The sequence below is a fragment of the Phascolarctos cinereus genome, unplaced genomic scaffold (assembly GCF_003287225.1).
Source record: "Phascolarctos cinereus isolate Bilbo 61053 unplaced genomic scaffold, phaCin_HiC Scaffold_9;HRSCAF=440, whole genome shotgun sequence".
In the NCBI taxonomy this organism is placed as follows: Eukaryota; Metazoa; Chordata; class Mammalia; order Diprotodontia; family Phascolarctidae; genus Phascolarctos; species Phascolarctos cinereus.
In genome coordinates, this window is record NW_027556402.1 from 15,790,180 (window position 1) to 15,804,799 (window position 14,620).

At 43.3% G+C, this 14,620-nt stretch overlaps 1 protein-coding gene across 17 annotated transcripts in view; it reads left to right on the plus strand.

The window, feature by feature from the left end:
• RUFY3 (RUN and FYVE domain containing 3) overlaps window positions 1-14,620 on the plus strand; it is a 128,636-nt gene that overhangs the window by 24,567 nt on the left and 89,449 nt on the right. The gene's annotated exons all lie outside the window — the stretch shown is intronic.

Consider the following 14,620-nt stretch of genomic DNA (forward strand, 5'->3'; position numbering starts at 1 on the left):
AGTGCAGCTCTTCCTGGCCCTGGAGGCCAATGTGCTTGCTTGCAGGCAGCACTTGAACCCTGGCTTCCTGGCTTCCAGCCAGCTCTCTGGCCCCTCTGCCTTCTGCTTCCCATTCTTTGGAAACCTTTATAGACCACAAGGTATTCCTGTTCTCCAGCCTTTGCCCCCCAAGGCTCCCTCCTCAAGTAAAAAACTGATTTTAATTTCCTTTGTTAATCTCTTTACAAATCACACTTAACAGAATAGAAACCAGGAAACAAGATTTGCTGCCCTAAGTACAAAATTCATTTCTAACATTATTCCCTTGGATGTTTGGATCATTCCTACCAGGCCAGAACAGAAATAAGAGGGGAAGCCCTAATCAGAGCACCACCCTTACTTAGTCCACTCTGGTTTTTTGCTGTGTCTCAAACTCTACTTGGCATTTTTGAGGAAAATGTCATTGGCTAATTTTTTTTTGAGGGGGGACAATGCAGACTTGAGTTTTTTTTGGTGTGAAGAATTCCCAGAGGGAGGAAACACCTGCTTCCAGTGCAGGTTGGCATTTACTCTTCTATTCAGGACTAAATTTAGTTGACTGTAACTTCAAGAAGTCAGATGACTTGAACCCTTGTTTTCCTGTCTATTTATTGCACCAGCAATATCTCCACTATCTCACACGTGCCTTGCTGTCATGTCATTAGCCCGTCTTCATCATCTTAAGCCCTTGTAGGTCTAGTCTCAGAAATGTCAGAATTGTTCAGAGCCACTCTGAAATTCCATGAGATTTCAGGATACTTTTCAGACACAGTATCCAGAGATTTGGGGAAACAAATAACTTTGCTTTTGGAAAGTGGCCAAGGTGACCCTTACAGAAGGCCACAAAGTGCAGATTCATTGAGTTGGAGGATTTCAAACTTACAGAGACTTTCAAAGAGCAGCTAGGCCAGGGTCATAGGAACTTGGGCCCCTAAGGGGCCATGTCAGTTATGATCTCTATGTGCTGCGTATTGACTTAGTTTTAAAATGTAATATTATCTACATTTTATTTGTTTTGTTAAATATTTCCCAGTCAACATTTTAATCTGGTTCAGGTTGCATTCTGGGAGTATTGTGGGCCACTTGTATGACACCTCTGATCTAGTCGAACAACCTTTTTTTTGCAGATAAAGAAACTGAGGCCCAGAGATGAAGTGAATTTGCCTAAGGTAGTAAGGGCAGTTCCAGGATTCAAACCCAGGTCCTCTGAGTCTAAATCTGAGGCTGTTATCACTACCATGCTTTCAGGAGACCTGAAAACCCAGCTTCATTTTGAATGCTTATATTCTTATTGTATTTTCAACAGATTGCCCACTGACTTCTTAAGTTTTAGTGGCTTCATTGGAACAAATGATGACTGATTTTGGGTTCATCAGGCAATCATCTGTCATTATTGAATATTTACGCCATAATACTATTTATTTAGTGACCATTGTTTGCCTTTGGAAACTATATTGGAGAGTCAATATAAGTGATGTGTTCACAGTGGTACTATTTGATTTCTCATGGACAGATCTGTGGAAACACTCCCCGCTACCGGAAGAACATGTCAAAACTACATATAGCCTGAGCTCTGAATTACAGGAATAGTAGCTGATGAAGAAGAAAGTGAAGAGAATGGAAAATGATATGTAGGGCAGGGTGATGCACCCTCAGAGCATGAACCATAGCAGAGAAATTGGAATTTTTGCCCAATTAAATAACAGGAAAGGAAGCCTTTATTTCATATACAACACAGAAATGAAGGGGAATGACAAAGAGAAAAAACAGAAATAGCAAAAAATGGCGCAGATATTATAGGGAAGGGGCAATTGAATGGGATTTAGAGGATTTGGATGTAAGCATGTGTTTTGCCTTTCTCGCTGGGCCAACACTATTCCTAAACCGTGCGTTTGGGCTCTCTCAAAGTTTTTGCCAGTCGTAGTTGCTGGGGTGGGCTTATGCTCAGCCCTGGCAGCTGGAATGAAGCTGCCCTGTGTTATATTTTTAAAAGTTAGTGTTAGAGAACCCAGCTTGGCACAGAGATTTGATTGATTAGTCGGGAAAGATATGAACAGGGCTGCATTGATACATCTGGAAGAGATGGGGTTTCTTTAGTTAGAATGTAGTGGAGAGAGGATGAGGAATTGGTGAAACTTTAACCATACCCTTAGACTTACCATTTGCTAATTGTGTGACCTTGGGGAAGACTTAGTCCACTCCCCTCACTTTACAGACAGGGAAACTGAGTCCCAGAAAGATCAGATGACTTGCCCAAAGTCACACAAATGACAGGTAGCCAAGCCAGAATTTGAACCCAGGTTCTTGGCTTCCAAATCTATCATTCTTTCCTATGAACCACTGAGCTGCTATTTATTCCGTATCCTCGTTTGTGCCGTGGGAATAACCATACTTCACAAGTAGGTAAACTGTTAGGCTTACAGGGCTATGTGGAGGTAAGCTGCTATTATGAATGAGAAATCCCCTCCTATGAGGGAGCTTGGGGATAATTTTGTGTGGGCTCACTTTCTGTACAGTTGGTAATGCGTTCACTCCCATCCTCACTCACCTCCAGTGGCTCCCTGTTGCCTCTATGATCAGTATAAAATGCTCCATTTGGCATTTAAAGCCCTTTACCACTTGGCTGCCTCGTTCCTCTCTGTCTGATCTTTTTACACTTCACTCCCTCCACACACTGGCTAACCCAGCTCTACCAGCCACTGTGTGCCTTGAACACAACACTCCCGCCTGGCTTTTTCTTGGCTGTCCTTCAGAACCTGTACACTCCTTGTCTTTGCCTCCCGACTTCCCCAGCCTTCTCCAGGACTTAGCTCTCACATCCCCGCTCTGCCTTCCCTTCCATTTAAACTGTTGTTTGTTTGTTTGTTTGTTTTCTGGACGTTGGACTGTGCGCCTTAAGGAGGGGAGGGACTGATTGCCTGGCATGTAGCAAGCACTTAACTGAATTGATTATTGATTTACTGACAGGGAGTGGAAGTGAGACCTAGCTGGTGTCAACTCAGATGGATTCCTGGCTTTGTACATCCTTTTCCTCTGGCCTGGCAGTGAAACTTCTTTGTCTGCCTCAGACACTAGTCCTGCCTCAGACATCTACTAACTGGGTGACTTTGGGCACATCATCTAATCCTTTTCAGCCTCATTTTTCTCATCTTTAAAATGGGAATAATAATAGTATCTACCTTACGAGGTACTATAAAGAACAGCAAATAGTTTTTAAAGTGCTGTTATCATTATTGAGTTACCTTACTCAGACTTGCCTCTCTGTGTTGCCTGCCCACTGCTCCAGCGTGTCTTCTGGGGCTAAACAGAACAAACATTATCCCACTCCCCCTATAACTGCTTCGTGCTGTCCTGCCCTGACATCTTATTTTTTCCTTTTGTAAAATATCCCTAGTTCCTTTTAACTTTTCCTCATGGAGTGTTTCAAGTCCCCCATCATTCCGGTGACCTTCTAGACACACTCCAGCTTGGTTGTGCCCTTCCTAAATGCAGCACCCAGAATAGAGCATGGTATTCCAAAAAAGGATGACCAGAGGTCATCTGGTCCAGCTATCTCAAGTTCAAGGTCATGTTGTGTCTAGTAGTGCAGAGTAAAGTTGGAGGATGGGTGAACCATAATGGCTGTTTTAAAGTATTCAGAATGTTGTCCCATCCCAGAAGAAGAAGTTTTCTGTTTAGCCTCTGAGGACATAACTATGGGCTGCATAGGAGAAGTACTGAGTTCCTCCTCACTGAAAAGCCCCCTGAGGGATTCTTGGTCAGGTCAGCAGCTCAAGTAGATGGCCTCTGAGGGCCATTGTTAATAATATTCTGTGATTCTCTGAGCTAACATGCTGCATGGGATTGTCCGCCTTGGGATCTTTGCAGTCCTGTCTGAAATCTGCTTCCCCCAGCTCTAGAGGGCAGTCAGACTGCCTTGGCTTTCCCTTTCTTACCTACTGCAATCTCCAATTTTCCTTTTCCCAAATCCAGGGTGCACATCAGACTCTGCCTGGCTTTTCCTTTCTTATCTGTTGCAACATCCAAGGATTCCCACCGCAACTGGTCTTTATACCGGTCCCGGTCAGGTCTGGAATAGTAGATATCCCTGGTCATTCCTTGAAGAAGGATGAAGCAGCCAAAGAGAAGTGGTCAGGGATTCCTCAGCTACTTTTTTTATTTTACTTTTTTATTTTTATTAATTTTTTTTAGGCAGTTGGGGTTAAGTGACTTGCTCAGGGTCACACAGCTAGTGCCAAGTGTTTGGTCTGAGGCTGGATTTGAACTCAGGTCCTCCTGACTTCAAGGCCAGTGCTCTATCCGCTGTGCCACCTAGCTGCCCCTCAGCTGCTGTTTTTAGCATAGAAAGATTTCCAATGGGTGTTCCATAGTTCAGCTCACCCAGTACTAACACTTTACGATCTGCTCCTAGAATCTAGCCCTGATTCTAATCCTTCTGGTGGGACATTCTGTAGTTACCCTCCCTGCAGAGTGCCACTTCTCTGTCTCCCTCTGTGGGTCCTCACTCAATTGTCCTCCAAGTTCCTCCGTTCTGAGGCTTGGATTTCCACACTGGACCTTATATCTCGTCAACATAATGGTCCTGTTCGTTTTCTCTGATTTGCGCCTTTTGAACAAAGTCTGCTGTCCATTGCAGTGTTACAGGTGTGGGTCTGATGGTACCAGGTCGCATTATGAGGTAATATTTGTCTCTCTTACAAAGTTTATCAGATCTTTTTTTTTTTCACCAGGTTTATAACCAACTTTTTTTTTATACCAGTTTTGTGCTTTTAATGTTAATAGTACGCATGCCCTCAGATTTCTATACGCATTTGTATTCTATACATGAATGCGTATAGAAATCTGAGGCCATGAGTATTATAATTACCCCCTTTCCTGGATATTGTCTTCTGTGAATTCCTGGCCTCCTCCACTCATGTTTCCTTCCATCTCAGGCCTGCTGTTCCATGTGATATCTTGCTCAGAAACTGTTATGGGCAAGGTTTTCTCTTCTGCTTCATTTTCAAGTTAAAGCCCTTTTGATCAGATCTACAAGTCTTCAAGCAAAAATTCCCTTTTAGAGGCATTCCATCCCTGATTCAAGTGCCCCATCATTTTTGTGTCTTAAACCGTGGTCCTGCATTCCGAACCCTGTTCTCTTTGACACCATCACCTTACCCAGATCCTGCTTTCTCAAACCCTAGCCTTCAGCTAGAAGCTGTGAAATCCCAACCTTTTCTCCTTGGGTCCTGGCAATCTCTCCCTAGGACTTTATATCCATAATGGCCAAGTCCCTCCTTGGTATAAGCTCATACCCCTTAGAGGTAAAATTTGAATTAGATCCTATTTATCACAGCATTATGTATGTATGTTCCTAATTAAACAGATTTCATTACAATGTGTCCGTAAGAAGAGTAATATAACTTTTTAAAATTTTTTTTAAAACATAAGAATACATTATAATTTCAGGATAGAAATAACATCTGGTGGTTCTCTGAAACACTGGTGTCAAACTCAGAAAGGAGAGGGCTGTTAATTGGCCTATATAAGGACCCTTGGGACAATATGTTGATTTAGTTTTAAAGTGTAATGTTATTTATGTTTTATTGTATATTTATGTATTTTTATTTATCTTCATTATTTATTTTGATTTGTTAAATATTTCCAAATTACATTTTAATCTGACACCACCAAATAGTCCATGATTATTTTGTTGTTATTATTGTTTGTTTTTATAAATGTGAAAAAAAATTTTTGTCTTTAAAGAGCCATACAATAATTGCAGTAGTAAAATTGTTGCTGAGATAAAGCTGTGTAGATGTCTTTAGGAAGATTTTTGTGAATTTTTTTCTAGTTTGACCCTGATTTTCTCTTCGATTCCATGGAGTAAGATTTTGTCGATATGATGTAGGGTTGGGGGAAGAGCAGAAACAAATCCTCGTAAATGAGGTTCCATAGTGAATGATGCTTTGGGTGTTTTTCTAGACCCTTCCTTTGCCTTGGAGAGTCGGACTGGTATAGTGAGCAAAGAGCCTTGGTTTTGGAATCAGAAGCCCTGGGTTCAAATTCTGGCTCTACCACTTGACTGCTTGTTCAAGACTCTTAATTCCTCTGGGCCTCAGTTTCCTCATCTGTAAAATGAGGGAATTGGTGGACTAGATGACTATCCCTACCGATGGCAAGCCAGTCCAGCTGCAGCAAAATGCTCCGAGAGGGTGGTATATGCCAGGTGAGTCAAACCACTGGCACCATCTTCCTCCAGACCCCAGAGGAGATAGCCCAAGAGCCTTGGGAAGAGCAGTGCCTCCCAGGCCCTGAAGCCATCATTTGAAGGGACTGGGGAGAAGAGACCCACCTTCCTTGACACCACAAACCTACTGCTACCAATGGGCAGGTAAACCCAACAGTTCTGGGGGTGGTAGCAGTATTGTTCAGGACCCTGATGGAGATGGGGCTTGGCAGTAATGGTAGGTGTTTCAACCACATCTACTGAAGATCCAGAAAAGAATTCTCACTGACCACAGTCACCACCATCAAATAGAAATAGATAGCATGTTATCAGTGGAAATGATGTTAAAAGAAGAGGCGTGACTGGCTGCTTTCTCACTGTACCCAAGGACCATGGGCCCTTACCATCTGCCTTGTAGCCACACCCGCTGTATCATCTCCCCCATGAGAATGTGAGCTCCTGGAGAGTATAGACTGTCTTCCTTTTCTATGTGTATCTCCCCCCACCTCCCAACTTAGCACATAGTAAGTGCTGAATAAACGCCTTTTCAGTTATTCCTCCTATTGCCCTATGATCTTTTGTTAGCAAATGATAAACCAGAAACCTCAGTAGCATGATTTAGTTACTAACTCACTTAGCCTTTTAATTTTAATTGGCAGTTTGTGTGTTGAGAGCAAAAAAAATGTTTGTGTAAATTTTTTTTTCAAATTCCTGGAAGATGCTGTAAAGAATGAAATCCTGAAACAGCTCAGTATCTGTAATGGTAATTGTGTTTGTTTTTGAAAGACAAAGGGGTATTTTTGTATTCTTTATTACATTCAGAAGTTGGAAGGAGTTTAGTGTTACCAGTCAGGTAACCATATTCATCCTTTTCTACTTCCTCATTCTGCTACTTAAATGTGGGCATTCCCAAAAGCTCTTTTCTTGGCCCCCTTCTTTCTAGTTTCCATCTTGGAATTGTCATCCACTCACTAGGTAATGCCTTATCATTTAATGTAGTCAACTGACTCTTCGGTCTTTCTGGCTGTGACCCTCAGTCTTTTATTTCGCCTTGGCTATATCCATACTTGGCCATCTCACTAATGCCCTAAACTCAGCATTCTTCAAACTGAACCTCTTATTTTCCTCCCCCCCCCCACCCAGCTCTGTTTCTGGTGAATGATGCCATCTTTTCCCCAGTTTCTTCCACTTGAAACCTTGGCATGGTCTTCAGCTCCTTTCTCTCTAACATTTTGCCATACTGTTCGATCCTAAGCCTTCATTGTTTCTTGCTGTGATTATTTAGTGACCGACTCTCCAGCTGTTCTCCATAACTCTGGCCTCTTCCCTTTAACTCATTTTTCGAACTAATGCCCTGTATAATCTTCCTGATTGCACTGCCCTCTGTGTCTGTCTCCTGCTCAAAAAACCTTCCGTGCTTTTTGTTACTATTAGAAATATGGAATGGCTTTGGAAATGTTATGTGTTGAATTGATTATGTGCTTAAACCATTGTCTATTGAATAAAGTCAGTGGTGTTGACACCAATATCCCTGTGTTGAGATGCATGCAAAATGTGTGCCATTTCTAACAGATTATGTTTTGATAGGTGACGGAATTCAGTTTAATTATGGAGCCGCTGCCCACCACGAGCATGTCATATCATGTTTGACGTAGGTAGAAAGAGGAGTGAAGGTGTGAATGGGAATAGTAAACAGTGTCTTGAAGATTCCAAACATGGTGGAAATTTTGGTGAGTCTTACCAGTGAGGAACATGTCATGAAAAGAGTACAGTCGCAGAATTTTAGAGTTCAGACCTCAGCAGATAGGTAATCCACCATCTACCAAAAAGAAATCCACACATGATAGAGTGGAGATGCCCCTCCTACAAAGCCGGGGAAGCCCTTACTCTCTGAAGGCAGTTGATTCCACTTGGGGTCAGCTCTAATTATTAGGAAGGTAGCTGTTCCTGACTTGGAGCTTAAATCTGTTTCTTTGGAATTTCTGTCCATCATAGGTGGTCCCAAACAGAGTGTCAGAAGACCTGCAATACAATTTAGTTCTGATATTACTTGGGTTAATTTGGATAAACTACTTTCAGCCTTCTAGGCCAATTTCCTTGTTTTATAAAATGAGATGGTCTAGGCAGTGGTGGGAGACCTGCATCCCAGAGGGCACGTGTTGCCCTCCAGGTCCTCAAGTGGGGCCTTTTGACTGAATCCAAACTTTACCGAACAAATTCCCTTAATAAAAGGATTTGTTCTATAAAATTTGGACTCAGAAGGCCGCACCTGAGGACCTATAAGTTCACCTGTGGTTTCAAGGCCCTAGGTTCCCTACTCCTGAACTAGAGTCTTTTCTAATCCAGATCTTTGGATTCTGAAAGTCAGCCCTTGCTCTCAAAGACTTTCCCAGTTTAATGAAGGAGTTTGGATAAATAAGCCTGAAAAAGATGTATTAAAGTCTAGAGCATGATGACATTGTGATGTTAGGTGCAAACCAGAATTTCTGGCTGCCATAACAGGCCAGCTTTTGTAGGGGGCATCACCATTTAGAGGAAGCTTTAAGTGAACTGTTAAAGGAAATGCTCAGTGAATAAAACAAATCCCCTGCAGTGGCTGTTTTACATGTGCAGAACTCTCTTGAAGCTAGACCCAGCGCTTGGCCTTTGGGATATGGGGTGGCGGTATTTACACTCGAAAGCTGGATTCTTGAAATCACTGCTCCCCTCCTGGATGGGGAAGCCAAGGCAGAGTGGTGATTTGGCCCAGTGAGGGAAACCAAGCCAAGTTTTTTTTTTTAACTTTTTTAGGCATTTGGGGTTAAGTGACTTGCCCAGGGTCACGCAGGTAGTAAGTGTCTAGTGTTTGGTCTGAGGTCGAATTTGAACTCGGGTCCTCCTGACTTCAGGGCCGGTGCTCTATCCACTGCGCCACCTAGCTGCCCCTCAAGCCAGCTTTGACATAGCTGTTTGTTCCTTGAGCTGCATACTCTTGAGAGAGAGAATACCTTAGCAATTCAGATCTAACCCTGTCTTGGTAATCCTCATTGAAAGGGAGGAAGAGGAAAAGCAACGGGGAGCAAACAGATCCTCGTGATTCTTTCTTCATGTGTCTCGGGAATATTGTTTTCTTGAGGAGGGTAGGGCTGGATAAAGTCACCTTTAACCTTCCCTAAGCATCCCAAGGTGAGTGAGGCTGCCAGCCAGGGCAGGAGGATTTCAAGGTCACAGGCCACAATATCTACAGTAAGAATGGTTCTGATTTCAGGCGATTAGCACTTCTAATGGAGTTATACTATATTGTAGCCAGACCCCCCCCCCCCAGTGCCTTTCAAACAGAGCCTCTTGTTTCATTAGCAAAGCCTAAGGGGCAGCATTTTTTGGTGCTGCTGCTGTGCTGGGTCTTCATGGGACATCTCTGGCCTGGCTGCCCCTGGGAGCATTAACCTAAGCCCTAGGAATGGATGGGAAGCCTCAGGCACAGGAGGATTCTGGAGGATCCCCACTTGAAAGCATTGAAATGAACAGAATGCGTCATCCCTTTAAAAAGCCCTTCTTAGGACATGCTCCAGTGATTTGTGAAGAGAGACACTTAAAATTGGCACCCAGTAGCTTTACTCCCAGTTCCTCCCTGTTTTCTCGTTGACGCTGCTGCCTCACCAATACTTTGCCTTTAATACTTTTTAATTGATCTGTCCTCTTAAGAAAAACCTGGTACCGTCCTTGGACCCTTCCTTTCAGTCTTCAGCCTTTTGTGTGTATAGGAAAAAGGAGGACTTTTCTTAGAACTAAACCAATCTTTACTGTTCCTTCTTCATAAATCTCAGGCTACAGCATGGTGCTTTTCTACATCCTTTGGGGTGGGGGGGTGTCAACCTCCAGTCTTTGTAATTTAATTTTTAAGACAGATGTTCAAACCAGATTAAAATATGATTGAGAAATGTTTAACAAAATAAATAAAAATAGAGTACAACATAGATAATGTTAATCTTTGGTTTTCTAAGTCAAAACAGGGCCAGCCAGCAGGGATCTTGGACTGCTTTTAAAAAGCCCTCAATATCCACACAATTTCTCCAGCTAAGTAGGTCGTCTGTGTTCTGCAGTCCCCATGAGGGGACTTTGTCTTAAGAGGCATTATTAACTTTCTCATTAAAAATGATGGCTTCTCTGGATCTGTCTTTAGGCAGCAAAGCATGTTTTTAGTAGATGACCACAGAATTGGGCCAGTTTGTTTAATGTGAAGTAAGGTCCTTAAGAACAGGGCCTGTTTTATTTTTGTCTATATGTGTGTGGGTATGTATACATATATATATATAGAGAGAGAGAGACGTATATATAGAGACATACATACACACACACACACACACATATGCAGGTGTACAAGCACGTGCTTGTATATTGGTTGAGGAGGTATAGGCATATAGAAAGCTGGCAGCATCATTTTTTGCTTCCTTTGGCTAACTGCCTTCTGCCCTGCCCATACCTTTCTTTTACAAGCATTTCAAGATGGTTCCACCTTCCTTCTGCCATTTACTTTTTCTGAGAAGTGAGGGGTTTTTTTTAAATGATTTTTTTTAAAAAAGCATGAGTTTTTTCATTGATGTCTCTGGGTGTTTTTTTTAAACATATTTCCCATTATCCTTTCTCTTTCCCATCCCAGAGAAGCATCTCATTTAAAAATGTATGTATAAAAGATGGCTCATGGCTAAGTCTAGCACTTGAGACTTTGAATGTTTGGTCTTCTGTGGAACCTAACAGAATCCTTTTAGTTTCTAAACTAAAGGCAGCTAGGTTGACGAGTAGTAGCTAGAGCTCTGAATCTGGGATCAGGAAGACATGAGTTTGTATGTGGCCTCAGACACTTACTAGCTCTGTGACCCTAGAACCTCTTTCAGCCTTAATTTCTTCATCTATAAAATGGGCTCAGTAACCACACTCACCTCCTAGGGTTTGTGGTAAGGATCAAATGAGATAGTATTGTAAAACACTTTGCAAGTGTTAAAGTGCTATGTAAATACTAGCTTCTTATTTTTTTATTTAAAAATTTTATTTTTTCTAACTATGTGTAAAAACAATTTGTAACATTTTTTAAAAGTTTTGAGTTCCAAATTCTTTTCCTTCCTTTCTCACCTCCCCCAGCCTTGACAAGGCAAGCAGTTTGATACTGATTATACACGAGCAGCCATGCAAAACACATTTCCATATTTCACTTCTTATTATTTAGTGTGTAGTCTTAGAAGCACACATGGAAAGACACACTGGCAGATTTATTGTAGTTGTCCTTTTTCTTGAATTTTACTTTTTGAAGGGAAGCTAGTATGTACAAGTGTAATTTGTTTTCAGGAGCATCTTCGCATAGTGGATGAGATGCTGGACCTGCCATCAGGAAGAGCCAGCTCAGAAACTTGTTAGGTGACCCAGTGAGAATCATGCACGCCTTCTCAGCCTCAGCTGCCTCGTTCCTAAGCTAGTACTTGTGGTGCTTGGCTCATGGCATTTTTATAAGTGCCAAATGAAATGATGCATGTAGAATGCTTTGAAAATTCATGTTTTTAATAAATACCAAATGATGTACGGAGCAGCTTGGTGGTGCAGTGGCTAGAGGGCTGAAGTCAGGAAGTCAGGAAGGCTCATCTTCCTGAGTTCAAACCTGGCCTCAGACACTTTTTTAACAGCGTGACCCTGGACAAGTCATTTAACCCTGTTTGCTTCTGTTTCCTCATCTGTAAAGTAAGGAAATGGCCAACCACTCCAGTATTGTTGCCAAGAAAACCCCAGATGGGGTCGCCAAGAGTTGGACGTGACCGAAGAGCAACCACAATAATTTATGTTGAATGCTGTATAAATCCTGGAGCAATATGGAGGTCAGGCTCCCCCTTTATCCCCGCTTCCATCATTCCTAACTTTAGTCACTGGGTTTTGGCCACAGTCACCCACATTGAGTTAAAGCCAGTCGTGTTCCTTAAAAAAAGACCATTCCATTTGGTAACTGTAAGTTGTGTCACTCTCTCCAGCTGGGACACAGCTTGTGTGTCACTGGTATTTTTGAGGTGAGACATTTGTTCCTCATTGCCACTTGGGCTGGAGGCTCCCTGGAAGGAGGGAGCCCTTAGAATGGCCCCCAGCCTCTTCCTTTGGAAAAGTTGACCATGGATTGAGAGCTGGGAGGGCCCTTGGTGGTCCCCTTTTACAAATGAAGAAACAGAGGCCTGGGGAGTTGAGTGACTTGCCCAAAGTCACTCACTTAGCCAGTGGGATTGAAACTCATCTCTTGCATATCAGAACCCAGAATGTTAATGACAGCACCACTTCTGTGAAGTTAGGTTGCAGCCCAAAGAGAATGGGAGCTGTAACAGGAGACCCCATGGTCAGTTATTAGGAGCCTTGCTATCTTTTATGCAAACCACAGAAAACTCCCCCTTCCAGTTTTCATGGCGGTCTTCTATGACACTTGTACATCTATATAAACTTGTATATCTATATAAACGTGATCCAGACAGGATAAGTTAGAAGGAAGCTACTAAGACGAAGGAGGCCTGGGAAAGACCTCTTGTAAAGGCAGGGTTTGTGTTGGGACTTGAGGGTTGAGGAGGGAGAGAATCCCAAGCATGGGGGGACAGCCAGTGGAGATGACCGGCGTCTGGAGATGGAGGGTTTTGTGTGAGGAACAGCAAGGAGGTTCATGTCGCTGTATCTTAGAGGACATACTCAGAAGACCAGAAAGGTATGAGTGGTTCAGATTATAGAAGGCTCTAAAAGCCAAATGTATAATTTTGTATTGATCATGGAGGTAGTAGGGAGCCATTGGAGTTTTATAAGGAACATGTTGACGTGGTCACTTGAAGAAGATGGGTTTGAAAGGTGGCCCGGAATGGGGTGAGGCTGGAGGCAGGGGCCTCACCAAGAGGCTGTTGAAATGATGAGAAAATGGGGGTTGGTGGCAATGTCAGGAAGAAGAGGACATGGATAAGAGATGTCGTGAAGGTAGAATTAACAGGATTTGGCAGCTGATTGGATGTAGGATGGGGGCGGAGTAAGAGGTTGACTGCTAGCTTGGAAGCCTGTGTCACTGGGACGATGGTGGTGCCGTCCACTGTGTTATAGACGTTAAGGAGGCAGCAAGGTGGTGGGGTGAATAGAGCTCCAGCCTTGGAGTCAGGAAGACCTGAGTTCAAAACTGCCCTCAGACACTTGACACTAGTTGCGTGACCCTGGGCAAGTCACTTAACCCCGATTGCCTCACCAAAAACAAACAAACAAAAAAGTTAGGAAGAAGAAAAGGCTTGGGAAATATGAATTGAATTTTGGACATTTTTTTTAAAGGTGATTGTGAGATATCCAGTTTAGAATGTTTAAAAGGCAATTGGAAATAGACTACAATTAAGTCTGGCAAAGTAGATTTTGAGAATCTTCAGCATAGAGATGATCATTGAATCCATGGGAGCTGATGAACTCTCCAAGTGAAATAGCGGGAGAAGGACCAGGGCAGAGCCGTAGGGGACAGCCTCCGTTGGTGGGAGTGCCCTGGATGAAGAGCTAGCCCATAATTATTGGCTGGATTGAATTGAACGGGTGCCCCCCTTCTCTGTCAGAAAGAGGCAAAGACCAGGCTCAGACCTCAAATGGGCATTTACTTGATTTAAAAAAAAAAGATTGATATCAAAGTTGTCAGGTCTTCTCTCTTTACCCCCCCCCGTTCACATCCTGTGCCTTGCCACTGCCGGCCCGGCCCCGGAGTCGCGCCCGGCGGCCTCTGCCGTGGGCTCCGATGTCAGCGGGAAGCAGCCGGAGCCCCACAGTACCAGGAGCGCTAGGCCCCAAAGCCCCGGAGCCCGCCACGGCTCGGCCTGCTTCGCTTCGGGCTACCTCGCCCAGGGTGCTACTGGGATGGCACTGGCCAGAGGCCAGGGCCTGGCCTGGCCCGGGCTCGCTGCCCGCAAGAACTGACCCCAGCCCGAGCCTGGGCTGCCGCTGCACAGCCTCTTGTGGCATTTCCTATTCCTGGTTATGTTATGTGTCGCTAGCATTGTTTTGAGCAGTTCAGCTGCTGCAGGTGTTAATGTTATTTATAGTGCCTTTATTTTTTTCCCTTTGGTGTTAATATTGATATTTTTCCTTCACTCTATAAATTGTGGTCTGTCGGTACCAACTATGATATTGGCAGGGATATCCAGTTTGTGGAAATCCAGATCTGATTATTGGGTACACTCATTTCTTCAGCATTTGAAATTCTGAGTTCACCTAATTATAGGATTTATTGTTTCTCTTGCATGTCTAAGTGTACCACCAGGGACTTAGCACAAACTTTGTGAAGTCCGGATCAGAAAATGTAGTATTTTCTGGATCTTATGATGTTGGGAGAAGCCCAAAGGAGAAAAATTAGGATTTGTCACAAACTGTCATCAGACAATGATT